The sequence below is a fragment of the Glycine soja genome, chromosome 7, assembly GCF_004193775.1.
Source record: "Glycine soja cultivar W05 chromosome 7, ASM419377v2, whole genome shotgun sequence".
Taxonomy (NCBI): domain Eukaryota; kingdom Viridiplantae; phylum Streptophyta; class Magnoliopsida; order Fabales; family Fabaceae; genus Glycine; species Glycine soja.
Window position 1 is genome coordinate 11392702 of NC_041008.1, and position 12454 is coordinate 11405155.

The 12454-nt window shown below is 34.1% G+C and overlaps 1 long non-coding RNA gene across 1 annotated transcript; it reads left to right on the forward strand.

The window, feature by feature from the left end:
- Positions 1–1227: 1227 nt before the first annotated feature.
- Positions 1228–5852, forward strand: LOC114417768. The gene is made up of 4 exons (XR_003667911.1): positions 1228–1439; positions 2478–2578; positions 5169–5296; positions 5569–5852. It is a non-coding gene; the product is annotated as an uncharacterized LOC114417768 (long non-coding RNA).
- The last annotated feature ends 6602 nt before the right edge of the window (positions 5853–12454 follow it).

Here is a 12454-nt window from a genome sequence, read left to right on the forward strand (position 1 = left end):
ATTCATGGGGATCCTCCAGTGGAGTATTGGAATGATCTTAAGAGTGCCCTTAATAAGAGGCACATTCCCTCCTACTATGAAAGAGAGCTTATGGACAAGCTCCAAAGGCTTAGACAAAGGATTATGAGTGTTGAAGAATATAGACAATAAATGGAACTAATTCTTTTAAGAGTTGGACTTAGGGAGGAGGAAAGAACAAGCATAGCTAGGTTCCTTAGTGGGCTTAATATGGAAGTGAGGGACAAGGTTGAACTCCTTCCATATAGGGACCTAGATGAGCTAGTCCAACTTTGTATAAGAGTGGAGCAACAACTTAAAAGAAAGTCTTCTTCAAAATCTTATGGCTTTCACTCTTATCCAACGAAGGACCAAGCCCAAGGAATTTTGGGGGCTACACCTTCAAAACCCAAGGATGATAAGGGTAAGATCATAGAGAAATCCACCCCTAAGACTAGTTCCCAAGAAAGGACTAGCAACATTAAATGCTTCAAATGTCTTAGGAGAGATCACATTGTCTCTCAATGCCCCACAAAGAAAACCATGATTATGAGGGGTCAAAACATTTATAGTAGTCATGAGGAGACTACTTCTTTCCCTTCCTCTAGTGGAATTGAAGATGAAGTAAGGGGTGAAGAGTCTAGTGAGGAAGACTACCCCACTACTAAAAAAACCTTTTTTTACGTTGCACATTCTAAGGTGGTTCCTTGGAACCGATGTAGAATGTACATCGGTGACATTTTTGTAATTAATGGAAATATAACTACGATGGTCTTCCACACTCATCTTTGTACGTAGCGTGCGATGGCATTTTTGTAATTTGAAAATTTTATTCAACGACGGGTGCCATCAATTAACCGTCTTTGTTATTTAAAAAAAATATAAAAAAAAGGTTTTCTAATTGGTTTTTTACAAAAAAAAATATGTTGTAACGTGTTCTGCAATCACCTAGCGAAGCACTTGAACCTCGAAGTTGACCGAGAAGGTGACATCTGCCGTGCCCTAGCCTGCCCCGCCGTGGTTGTGTGTGTCGTGGTTGCATGTGCCATGGATGCCTTTGTTTTGTGGTGTGCGCTCCCCGTCGTGCCCTAGCCTGCCCCGCTGTCAAAGGTATGTGTGCTGTTTTAAATTTTTTGCTCAACCCTACTCTTTGTCATGGTTGTTGGAAGAAGAAAAATATATATTTTCCAATTTCCACCCCTCAAATGAATTTTTCAACTTGTCCTTCCCTTTTACTTTTCTAGCAAGTCGCATTAAGCAATTTGTTTGACCATGTTATGAGGAACCGTTCCTTCATTGCCACATCTAACTGTTCTACTTTGTTTCACGTTGTACAGATTTAACTTTCCAGAGTTTAGATTCATTAGTTGTTTTGTGAGTTTTGCAGAGAATATAACTCTTCCTTCGATTCAACGCTTTCTTCCTCTTTTGTCACCTTACATGTACCTTTCTTCTTGAACTTAATTCCTCATACCTTCAAAGTTTCATGTTTTTGTTCGTTTTTTTTTTACTCTTTTCCTTGAGATGAATTAGTTGGTATTATCAGAACTATATTTTTTTTTCTAGTTTGTGAATTTTAATTAATTAAAGTGTATAATGCTCTGTTCACTGGGTCATCGTCGCATATATAAATCTGAGTTTTTTTTCTTTGTTCTTATGGATTCACATGAAATTTGATGTGGATTTGAGAATCTAGCACAATTGTTCTGTTCTTATCCTCGCTGATTTTGTTTTTATCATTGACTATAAGGTTCTGATTTTTATTGAGAAGGGTCAGGCTTCATATCAGAAAGGTTTCCGTTGATAATGGTAAAGATGAAATTGAAGAATCTAATGGAAGTAAAGTAAATGAGTTCGCTTCCATAGATATTTCAACTTCTCGAAGAACAATGGTGGGCAATGAAAATCCTCAAATTTAAAAGTCATAATAATAAAAATTTAATTTAATCAGCTGATATAAGTTGAATTGAATCAGTTTAGGTGAAAAATATAAAAGTCATATCATATGGGAATGGATCCTCTTGTGTGAAATTTTCACATAATCTAGTAACATGAACTGCATTTCTGTGTTCTCGATTTTGGTCGATTAAATTGATGTTTTTATCTCTCTTTCGAAGATATTTATGCTCCCAGTAGTTGTGCATTTTCTATTTCTATTTAATAGTATATCTTCTCAAGGGATATTGTAAAACTTTTGAATGAAAGCCTAGAATAAGTTTATTGCACATTCATATTCCTTGTTACAAAACATGGATGATAGCTTTTAAGGTTTAACAACGACAAAAGTGTGAGAATCATATATAAGGCTAAGAGGTGGATTTGGATGTCCATTATAATGACTCTAATGAGAATCAAATGGACAAAAGACCAATTAGTATTCCTTCCTGCCATTTACAATTTATGCAGAACCTGGATTGCCACTTATAAATCGTAATCTATTTCTTGTTTTGACTAGTCTAATTCATACTTAATTTTGATAGGGAAGCAAAATCATAAGGAGCTGATTTGGTGGGTGGAGAGGATCTGATAGAACAGATAAAAGCAGGGTTCGTGGAGTTTGATTAACTAATTGCTTCTCCAGGTATGATGCCTAAGGTGTTGCTCTGATTTTCTGTATTTTAATTTGTGATCAGATTTTGTCAAATTTAGTGTTTTAATCTGTGTTTTAATTTCTTCTCATTCTACTGATTGATTTTTTTTCTTTTTTTTTTCATTTTCTCATCACATCTAAATAAAATGTTTATTATATATTCATATAATAAAAAATTATATTTAATGATGTAAGATTGATTAGGATTTACATTAGTGGTAAAGTACATAAGATTTTTACAACTAAGAGATCTGGTTGGTTAAGACTTCTACGTTATTTAACAAATCAAATTAATAATTAAATCATCACTACATATCATCTTAATTATTTTTATATATTTAATTTATTTTAAAATAATAAATTAAATTTATCAATTTTTTTCAAGAGTTTTTAAAAAAGGAAACTATTATCACTTGACTTAAGCAACAATAATCAACGAATTATCAATATTTATCATTATTAAAAAGTAGTACTATAATAATATAGTATTGATTTCTAGAACAAGGTATGTGGTCTCAGATTCTGATTTCTCAGCGGTCAAGTTACCGTTTGGAGTGGTGCCTAGTTCTTTAGTTTAGTCAAAAGAACAAAACCCCGCATTTACCTCCAAATTACAGCTAAGCTAAGCATACCATTTTAATCCCCTCTCATAAATCATAATCGCGTGCCCTGGCCACATCACTTTTCTCGAGTCAACCCTCCATCTTCCTCTTCTCTCTTCTTCACCCCAAACTTTTTTTAAAAAAATTATTCATGTTTAATTCTGTTAATACTTTTTGATAAAATTATTATGATATATACTTAAAGCAAAATACATCAATAAAAAATATACACTAATACTAATTTAAACTAAAAAGTTCGTATATTTTATGCATTTTTTTTATAATTCATCGCATTAAAATACTTGGTCTGACTCTTCCTTATGAAAACTGCATAGTATTTTTTCCCTACAAATTAAATAAATTTCTTTACGTTGTTAAAAATATTAGCTATGATTTTAATTCCATTAAATTCAAAGGGAATTCATGATTGAAATAAATAAGTATAAATTATTTATTTATTTAAAAAAGTCTATCATCTCTCTCTCATTATTTTTTTATAGTAAAAACAATAATTATTTTCCACAAAAAGAAAATCTAGTTCAAACTAAATAGTTGTTAAAATAATAAAACATACAACATCAGTACAAAATAACATTTTTGTCTCTAGGTATGAATTTTTTTCAATCATTAGTACGAATTATACAAGAAACACAGTGACTAATCTTTCAAAATAATTTATTTTATATCTAAAATCAAGATTTAAATTTTGAATCATTTAATTAAAACACAGGTGTTCAGGTGTTGTACCCCTCCTGCTTCCATGATAGGCTATCCATAGGTTAGTTGCCCTTGTAAAGATGCTGTGCCATTGTGCCAAGAGGCAACAAGTCATAAACCAGGCACATGTCATCATTTTCCACACATTTGTTAATGCAATGTTTGACCCAAAAAATTAAAACAAGAATTACATTATAAAAGAACACAACAGTCCCACTTGTAACCAAAAAATAAGAAATGAAGCTTTTGAATTAGATTATTCAATTTATATCCATTTAATTTAAAAAAAAATAAATGAAGTTAGCAAGAAGAAACTAAAAGATATATCATTGCGAAGTGACTTCAGAGGATCTGTTGTAGGATCAATAGAAACTAAAGTAGTCTTTTTTAGGGTACAACATTGCCTTATAGCCAAATTCTTTTTAGGGTACAACATTGTCTTGTTGTTGATGTTGATGATGAGGAATTCAAGAAACTGTAAAAATTGTTGTTGTTGTCTAGCTGTTGTTGCATTGCCATCAAATCTTGTTGGGGATGATGAGGGTAGAAACCAGATAATTGCCAATGATGATTGTAAGATTCATTGGTCCTTTCCCTGCTTCTCATCTGGCTCATAGACTCCAACACCATGTAATGGCTTCCACTACCTTTGAAACCCAACCCAATGGAAAAAATGTTAGTTAACACTTAACAACATTGGAGCTAGTAATTAATTACTACAACAACATGCTCATATCATTTGTGTCTGTTAAGAAAATTTAAGGCAACACAAAGATATATATGACTTGCATCAAAGGTTTATGAAAAGAATACATGAAACTTGATTGGAATTAAAAGAAAGAAAACAACAATTAATGCTTGAGAATTAAGAAAGTGAGAGACCTATATGGTAGCAGCTTGAAGGAACAAAAGGGTTTCTGATTAGAAAGTACAATGATTCCTTGTACTTCCTGGCCATTTTAACATGGCAGTGATTCTTCACTGCATTATTTGTTGTTCAAATTGCTCTTGTGCCTCCAGATTGCATTCAAATTCTGTGTTAAGAAGAGAACTAGGTTTTCAATGTTCAACAATGTTTTAATGTTTGTATTGTTTGTGTGCAATTTATGCTAGTTGTATGCTTCTTATAAATGTTGAGAGTTCATCTCCACATGGTCAATATCACCAATGAAAAGTTTGAAATGTTAGGTATAAATAGTTTGTGTTGATGATACTACCTAAATCTTACAGTGACTAATGTGCATTTCTACTCATGTTGTCAGGAGAAAAAACTCATGGTTCTTGGCACAACAAGTGAAGTAGATTTCTTGTAAATGAATTTCTTCACGAGCATCACTATAGTGTTACTCATCAATTTGATGTCTCTCATGACATTCAAAACAGTGTTGAGGTTAGTACCTATCGTATAAATGTTAGCATTGACTTAATGGCTAATCTTGGATACACCTTTGGTTTCATGTTGTTTCTCTGGCCTTTGATGTTGATCTACTCATGTATATTATCCCACCAAGTATGAAATGTATGCCTAATCTAGAATCTTTTCCAGTTATTTCCAATATTAAGTATTACTATAGAAAGCAGTAACATGCATTAAATTTACTGACAGCTGATGACATGCTAATTTTAGTTCTGACTTCTGATTCCCATGTTTTTATGTTGCAGGGGAAAATAAAGAAGACAATGGACAAGGCCTTTTGGGATGGTATCATGGAAAATGAAGCAGGTGAAAAAAGGCCTGCATCATATTCTTCCAAAGACATGGGTGGTCAATTATGAAATTTATCCCTTATGGTACGATATATGCAGGAATATGTGTTGTATAACTTGATTTGTAATATTGGAGTAGGGAATTAAGTATATATAGATGCGGACAAAGGTAATAAAATCATTGAATGTAACTATTAAATCATAACTACATATATGTATATATACCTTGTATGTGTGAAATGACAAATTGTTATTTAATTATAATTTTTTTTGTATTGTACTGCTAGCTACTAAAACATATATATATATATATATATATATAAGCAAGGTAGCTTCTTGTACTTATTCATTAACTATTTTGATAACTGAAATTTGACCTTGGTTTATAAATTAAGTCTCATATGAGACATTAGCTAGGTACATCATATTTGCATTCTGTTACTGGCTAAATTTTGCAAAAAAAAAAAAAAAAAAAGCACCATTCTACATCGGTTGACCGAAAACTGATGTAGAATTCCACAAAAACTACGACGGTCATCAAGGAGAACCGATGTAGAAGTCATTCTTTTAATAAAAAAAGGCACCAATCTACATCGATTGACTGAAAATTAATGTAGAACCCCACAAATACTATGATGGTCCTTCGAAAGAACCAATGTAGAATGGCCACCATTCTACATCGGTTGTACCTTCAGAACCGATGTAGAACCCTCCTGATTCTAAGACGGGTCTGACACCATGCCCGTCTTTGTACTCATGCCCTTCTAAGACGGTCATTCAACCGATGTTGTAGGATCTCGGGTTTTCAACGATTATGGCTACAATCACGCGTCGTAACCGATGTAGAAAGGCCTTCAAAATCGATGTAGAAGGCCTATTTTCTAGTAGTGCCCCTATGAAGAAGGTGACCTCCAAATGGTTAGAAGACTCCATGGAGGTCAATCTTGTGATCTATCTCAATCCTAAAGAGAGAACATCTTTCATACCATATCATCCCCATAAACCTTGTAAAGGTAGAAGTCATCCTAGAAATATTGCTTGGTCTCCGCCATCAGTCTCTTCCTTTCCTAGAACTTGAATTCCAAAGGGAACACCTTATATGCTAAATAATTTACAATGTTTGCATACAAAGGTGCTATTGGAAAAGCAGCCACAACCAGCAAGTGCTCATCAAGGAATGTCTCATGTATTGCTGCATCATCAACAGGCTACATAACAAAGAGGTAAAGGCAAGACAAGTGTTATGCCACTAAATTATTTGATCCCTTCTTATCATTTATCTCCATGTCAAATTCTTAAAGTAGCGGTATCTACTTGATAAGCTTAGGCTTGGGATCCTGTTAACTATGTAAAAACTTAATAGCATAATGGTCAATGTAAACAATGACTTTAGACAAAACCATGTAATGTCTAAACTTATCGAACACAAAAACAACTACTAAAAGCTTTGTTTTAGTATTGTTGTAATTTTTCTAGGCCTTATCTAGTTTCCTACTGGCATAGTAGATGGCATGAAACACCTTCTCCTTTCTTTGGCCCAAAATTGCCCCCACGGCTATGTTACTAGCATCACACATCAATTCAAACGGTAATGGCCATCGGGGGCAACTACCATAGGAGCACTAGTCAAGTGCTCTTTCAACAAATTAAAAGCACTCAAACACACATCCGAGAAAACAAAAGTGGCCTCTTTGGCAAGGTGGCCGTTCATTGGTTTAACAATTTTAGAAATATCCCTCACAAACCTCCTGTAGAATCTAGCATGGCCTAGAAAACTCCTTACCGCCTTAACACAATTGGGAGAAGGCAATTTTGCAATCACCGCCACCTTGGTGGCGTCAACGACAATGGCAGTAGATGACACTTTACATCCAAGCACAATGCACTCTTGCACCATGAACTAGAAAATTTTCCAATTCAAAACTAGTGTCTTTTTGCATATTTTCAAAACAACATTTAAAATTTTCACATAGGCATCAAAAGATTGACCAAAAACAAAAAAGTCATCCATAAAAATTTCAATGTTGTTTTCAATCAAGTTAGAGAAAATTGCTATCATGAATCTTTGAAAAGTTGCAGGAGCATTACACAAACCAAAGGGCATCCATATATATGCAAATGTCTTGTAAGGACATGTAAAAATGGTTTTGTGCTAATCCTTGTCAGCCAAAGGCACTTGTAGATAGCTAAAATACCCATCAAGACAACAATAGAATGCACGACCAAACAAATTTTTCAAGTACTTAATCAATAAATGGAAGAAGGAAATTGTCCTTCTGGGTGGCTTTATTTAGTTTCCTATAGTCATACACACTCGTCACCCGGTAGTCTTTCTTACTGCTATGAGCTCTTTTTACTCATTCTCCATGACAATAGTGCCCCTTTCTTAGGGACACATTGGACTGGACTTACCCATTCACTGTCAGAGATGGGGTTGATGATGTCTGCATCTAACAACTTTAGTACCTTTCCCTTCACAACCTCTATCATGTTGGGGTTGAGCCTCCTTTAAGGCAACCGTTTGGGTTCCTGGCCCTCCTCCATGTGAATCCTATGAGGGGCACACTATAGGGTCAATACATTTGATGTCATGGATGGTCCACCCAAAGGCCTTCTTGTTGTCTCGTAAGACTCTAAAAAGTTTCTCCTATTTTGTTTCTTGCAAACCTGTAGCAATAACAACTGAAAAAAAGGGTCAATAAAAACATATTGAGTAAAAAAGAAAGGGACTTCAACTCCAACACAAGAGGTTACTCTATTTAGGATTTAGGCTTTGACCCACTATTCCTTTACAACTCTTCAAGCCTTTGATTTCTTGTTGTTTTGGCATTACCTTGAGCTTAGAGGAACATTAGCATTTCCTCATCATCATTGCTCAAATCCCTATCCAAGTCCTCATCAGTAAGAACTCTTTCCAGGGGTCCTCCATCCCTATACTTGGGAATGAGGCTTCCACCAAAGCATCAGTGGGTCTCTTGCCTGAATGAAATTACAAGTCGAAGAAAAGGCATGCTTTTTTACAATATCAGACAATTTAAAAACAACTTGCTCCTTACCCATCCTTAGAGTGAGATTTCCTTGCCTAACCTCTATAACCATGTCACGAGTATTCATGAATAGATGTCCCAATATGATTAGGATATCCTCATCTTCCTCCATGTCTAGCACCAAAAAACCAGCTAGAAAAACAATAAACCCTTGGGATAAACAAAAGACCTATTAGTAAGCTATAGGGTGATGTTTGTGGGTTGTGTTTCTCTTATGCCTATTTCCATAAAAATTGAGTAAGACATTAAATTGATGCTTGCCCCCAAATCACATAGGTATTTCTCAAAGTGAGAACTTCCTATAGTACAAGGGAGGGTAAAACTCTAAGGGCCCTTAAGCTTAGGGGATAACTTTCTTAGCACAATAGCATAACAGTCCTCAGTAAGGCCTATTGTCTCAAATTTTGTCAATTTTGTAGAAGCAAAGCTTCATGGTGAGTCAAAGGTGATTCAAAGGTGTGTTGATGATAACAATGATGATAACAAAAGATGATGACAAAGGTGATGACAAAAAGCTCAAAGACCAATCAAAGAACAACTCAAGTGAACCAAAGATCAATCAAAGAACAACTCAAGTAAATCAAGAAGAATTCAAGACTCAAGAAGAAAGTTTAGAGTCAAGATTCAAGGTTCAAGATCTCAAGAATCAAGATTCAAGGTTCAAGATCTCAAGAATCAAGATCAAGATTCAAGACTCAAGATTCAAGAATCAAGAGAAGGTTCAATCAAGATAAGTATGAAAAGTTTTTCTCAAAAATTGAATAACACATATTTTTCTCAAAACATGTTTACCAAAGAGTTTTTACTCTCTGGTAATCGATTACCAGATTGTTGTAATCGATTACCAGTAGCAAAATTGTTTTGAAAAAGTTTTCAAATTGAATTTACAACGTTCCAATTAATTTCAAAAAGCTGTAATCGATTACAATGTTTTGGTAATCGATTACCAGTCCCTTTGAACGTTGAAATTCAAATTCAAATGTGAAGAGTCACATCCTTTCACATAAAAGCTTTGTGTAATCGATTACACTGATTTTGTAATCGATTACCAGTGTTTGTTTCTGAATAAATCAAAAGATGTAACTCTTCAAAAGGTTTTTGACTTTTTCAAATTGGTTTTAAGTTTTTCTAAAAGTTATAACTCTTCTAAATGGTTGTCTTGACCAGACATGAAGAGTCTATAAAAGCAAGGCTTTGATTTTCTTTTCAATACACTTATTCATTCATTCATTCAATCTTGAACACTTATCCAATCAATCTTTTACAAGCCCTAAATCTCTTTGAACTTCTTCTTCTTCTTTGTACCAAAAGCTTTCTAAAGTTTCCTGGTTTTCTAAACCTTGAAAACTTGTGCTATTCATCTTTTCATTCTCTTCTCCCTTTGCCAAAAATAATTTGCCAAGGACTAACCGCCTGAATTCTTTTTGTGTCTCTCTTCTCCCTTTACCAAAAGAACAAAGGACTAACCGCCTGAATTCTTTTGTGTCTCCCTTCTCCCTTGTCAAAGAATTCAAAACGACACAGTCTGAGAATTCTTTTGATTCTTCCCTTCCCCTAATACAAAAGTGTTCAAAGGACTAACCGCCTGAGAATTCTTTTGTATCCCTATTCACAAAGTATCAAAGGTTTAACAGCCTGAGATCTTTGTCTTAACACATTGGAGGGTACATCCTTTGTGGTACAAGTAGAGGGTACATCTACTTGGGTTTGACTGGGAACAAGAGAGGGTACATCTCTTGTGGATCAGTTTCAGTAGAGGGTACATCCACTAGGTTCAAAGAGAACAAGGGAAGGTACATCCCTTGTGGACCTTTGCTTGTAAAAGGATTTTTACAAGGTTGAAAGAAATCTCAAGGACCGCAAGTCGCTTGGGGACTGGATGTAGGCACGGGTTGTTGCCGAACCAGTATAAAAACTCTTGTGTATTTGTTTCTTTCTTCCCTACTCTTTTACTTTCCGCTGTGCATTTAATTTTCGCTTTTACTTTCTGTTAAGTTTCTCTTCTACTTCTCATTCTCTTAACAATTTAGTAAAAGCCTTAAAAGAGTAATTTTTTTTAATTAGTAAAGGTTTAGGAATAATTAATTCAACCCCCCCTTCTTAATTATTCTGAGGCCACTTGATCCAACAAATTTCTTTTTGTTGGAAATAATTTCCTTAAAATATTTGCATATTTGGACATTTGAGAAATAGCCTCAGTAAAGGAAATGTTGTTATGAAATTTTTAAAACATTCTTAAAAATGTAGAAAATTACTTATCATGTTGTTCATTTGTCACTCTCTTGGGTAAATGAATATTTACCTAATTAAGGGGGTGTTTGTACCTCTTTTTCTTTCCTTGTCTCTGAACTTCTCTCGGTATCCTTTTTTTTTTTTTTTGCTGGACTTTCTTCACTGAGAGCCTCATTTAGGGATTCTAGTCTTTAATGTACATTCTGCATTTCCCATGGTTTCTAACTTTCCATGCATGTTGTTCTTGGCTAGCAAACATGGACTCATTTTGGAGCATCTCAGTTCGTGGTTTTTTGAGATTGAAGATAAAAATGTTTCCTTTTTTACTTTTATATGATCTAGGTTTATGCTATTTTCTCTGTTGTAACATTGAGTATTCTTCTTGTTCTCAAAATGTTAACCCGTCAGAACCCACCCACCGTAACCGTAACCCGTTTAACCTCAAACCTGACTAAGAATGTTGTTGGAAATGGGTTAAAATATAAAGGGCTCAGTTTGTTGCAGATTGGGCTTTCTTGGCCCGAATATGATCGAACCCAACCCATGCTAAGGCCTACCATCTAAAACCCCATTAGTCTCTTGGGAAATGCTAGGTGCACCCAGCAATTAGGTGAATGGGCAAAATTGCCCTTGTGCCAGAGTTTGTAAATAAACGTGAGAACCTTCTCCCGGAAGAAGTTCTTCCGTATGAACTTTCGGAAGAAGTTCTTCCATAAAAGTATTTCTGAAAAAATTAATGGCCCAAGCAAGACTCAAACCTATGACTTTCAGGTTATTATCACAACGCTCTAACCAACTTAGTTAATGAGTCAATTACATTTAAAAATAAATAATATTACTATACATAAATTATTACAATACATAATTATCACTAACATTTCTAATGCATATCTAATGCGCATGTAAATTTAAATAATAAATTTTGTGGCAATTAATTTTAATTTAAATGATACAAATTATTTAATTCGTATATTTTTTTAAAAATAAAAAATATTTATTATGACAACATTTTATTTGTACTACAAAATATAATATATATTGAATAAATATTTTTTATTTTATAAAATTAATGTGAATTAGATATGCATTAAATTTTGTAATAGTAACCTGAATTAAATAAAAAAATATTTAATGCATATTTAATGACTATTTTGCCCCTATCTTGTTTTTCTTTAAATTTACTGTGCCTGCCTAATGTTTTTCGGTTTTACGCTTCCTTTCTTTCAATTTCGTCCCATTTGTGCTGGGTGGTTTTTGCAAGTTTGTTAGAAGTAGTCATTCGGTGAAAGTTAAATATTGGTGGATTTTGTCGTCGTTGTTGTTATTCTTATTTCGTCGGAGGTACGCATTTTATCCCTTTTTTGGTTTTTTTGGTGTAGATTTGTTATAGAAGAAGTTGTTATTCAGTAAAATTTTGACGGAAGAAATTCTTCTGGAAGAAGTTCTTCTGGAAACTACTTCCGAAAGTGCAGACTGCTTCTTCTGGAAACATCTTCTGGAAGAACTTCTTCCGTAAGAAGCAGTATGCACTTCCGAAAGTAGTTTTCGGAAGAACTTCTTCC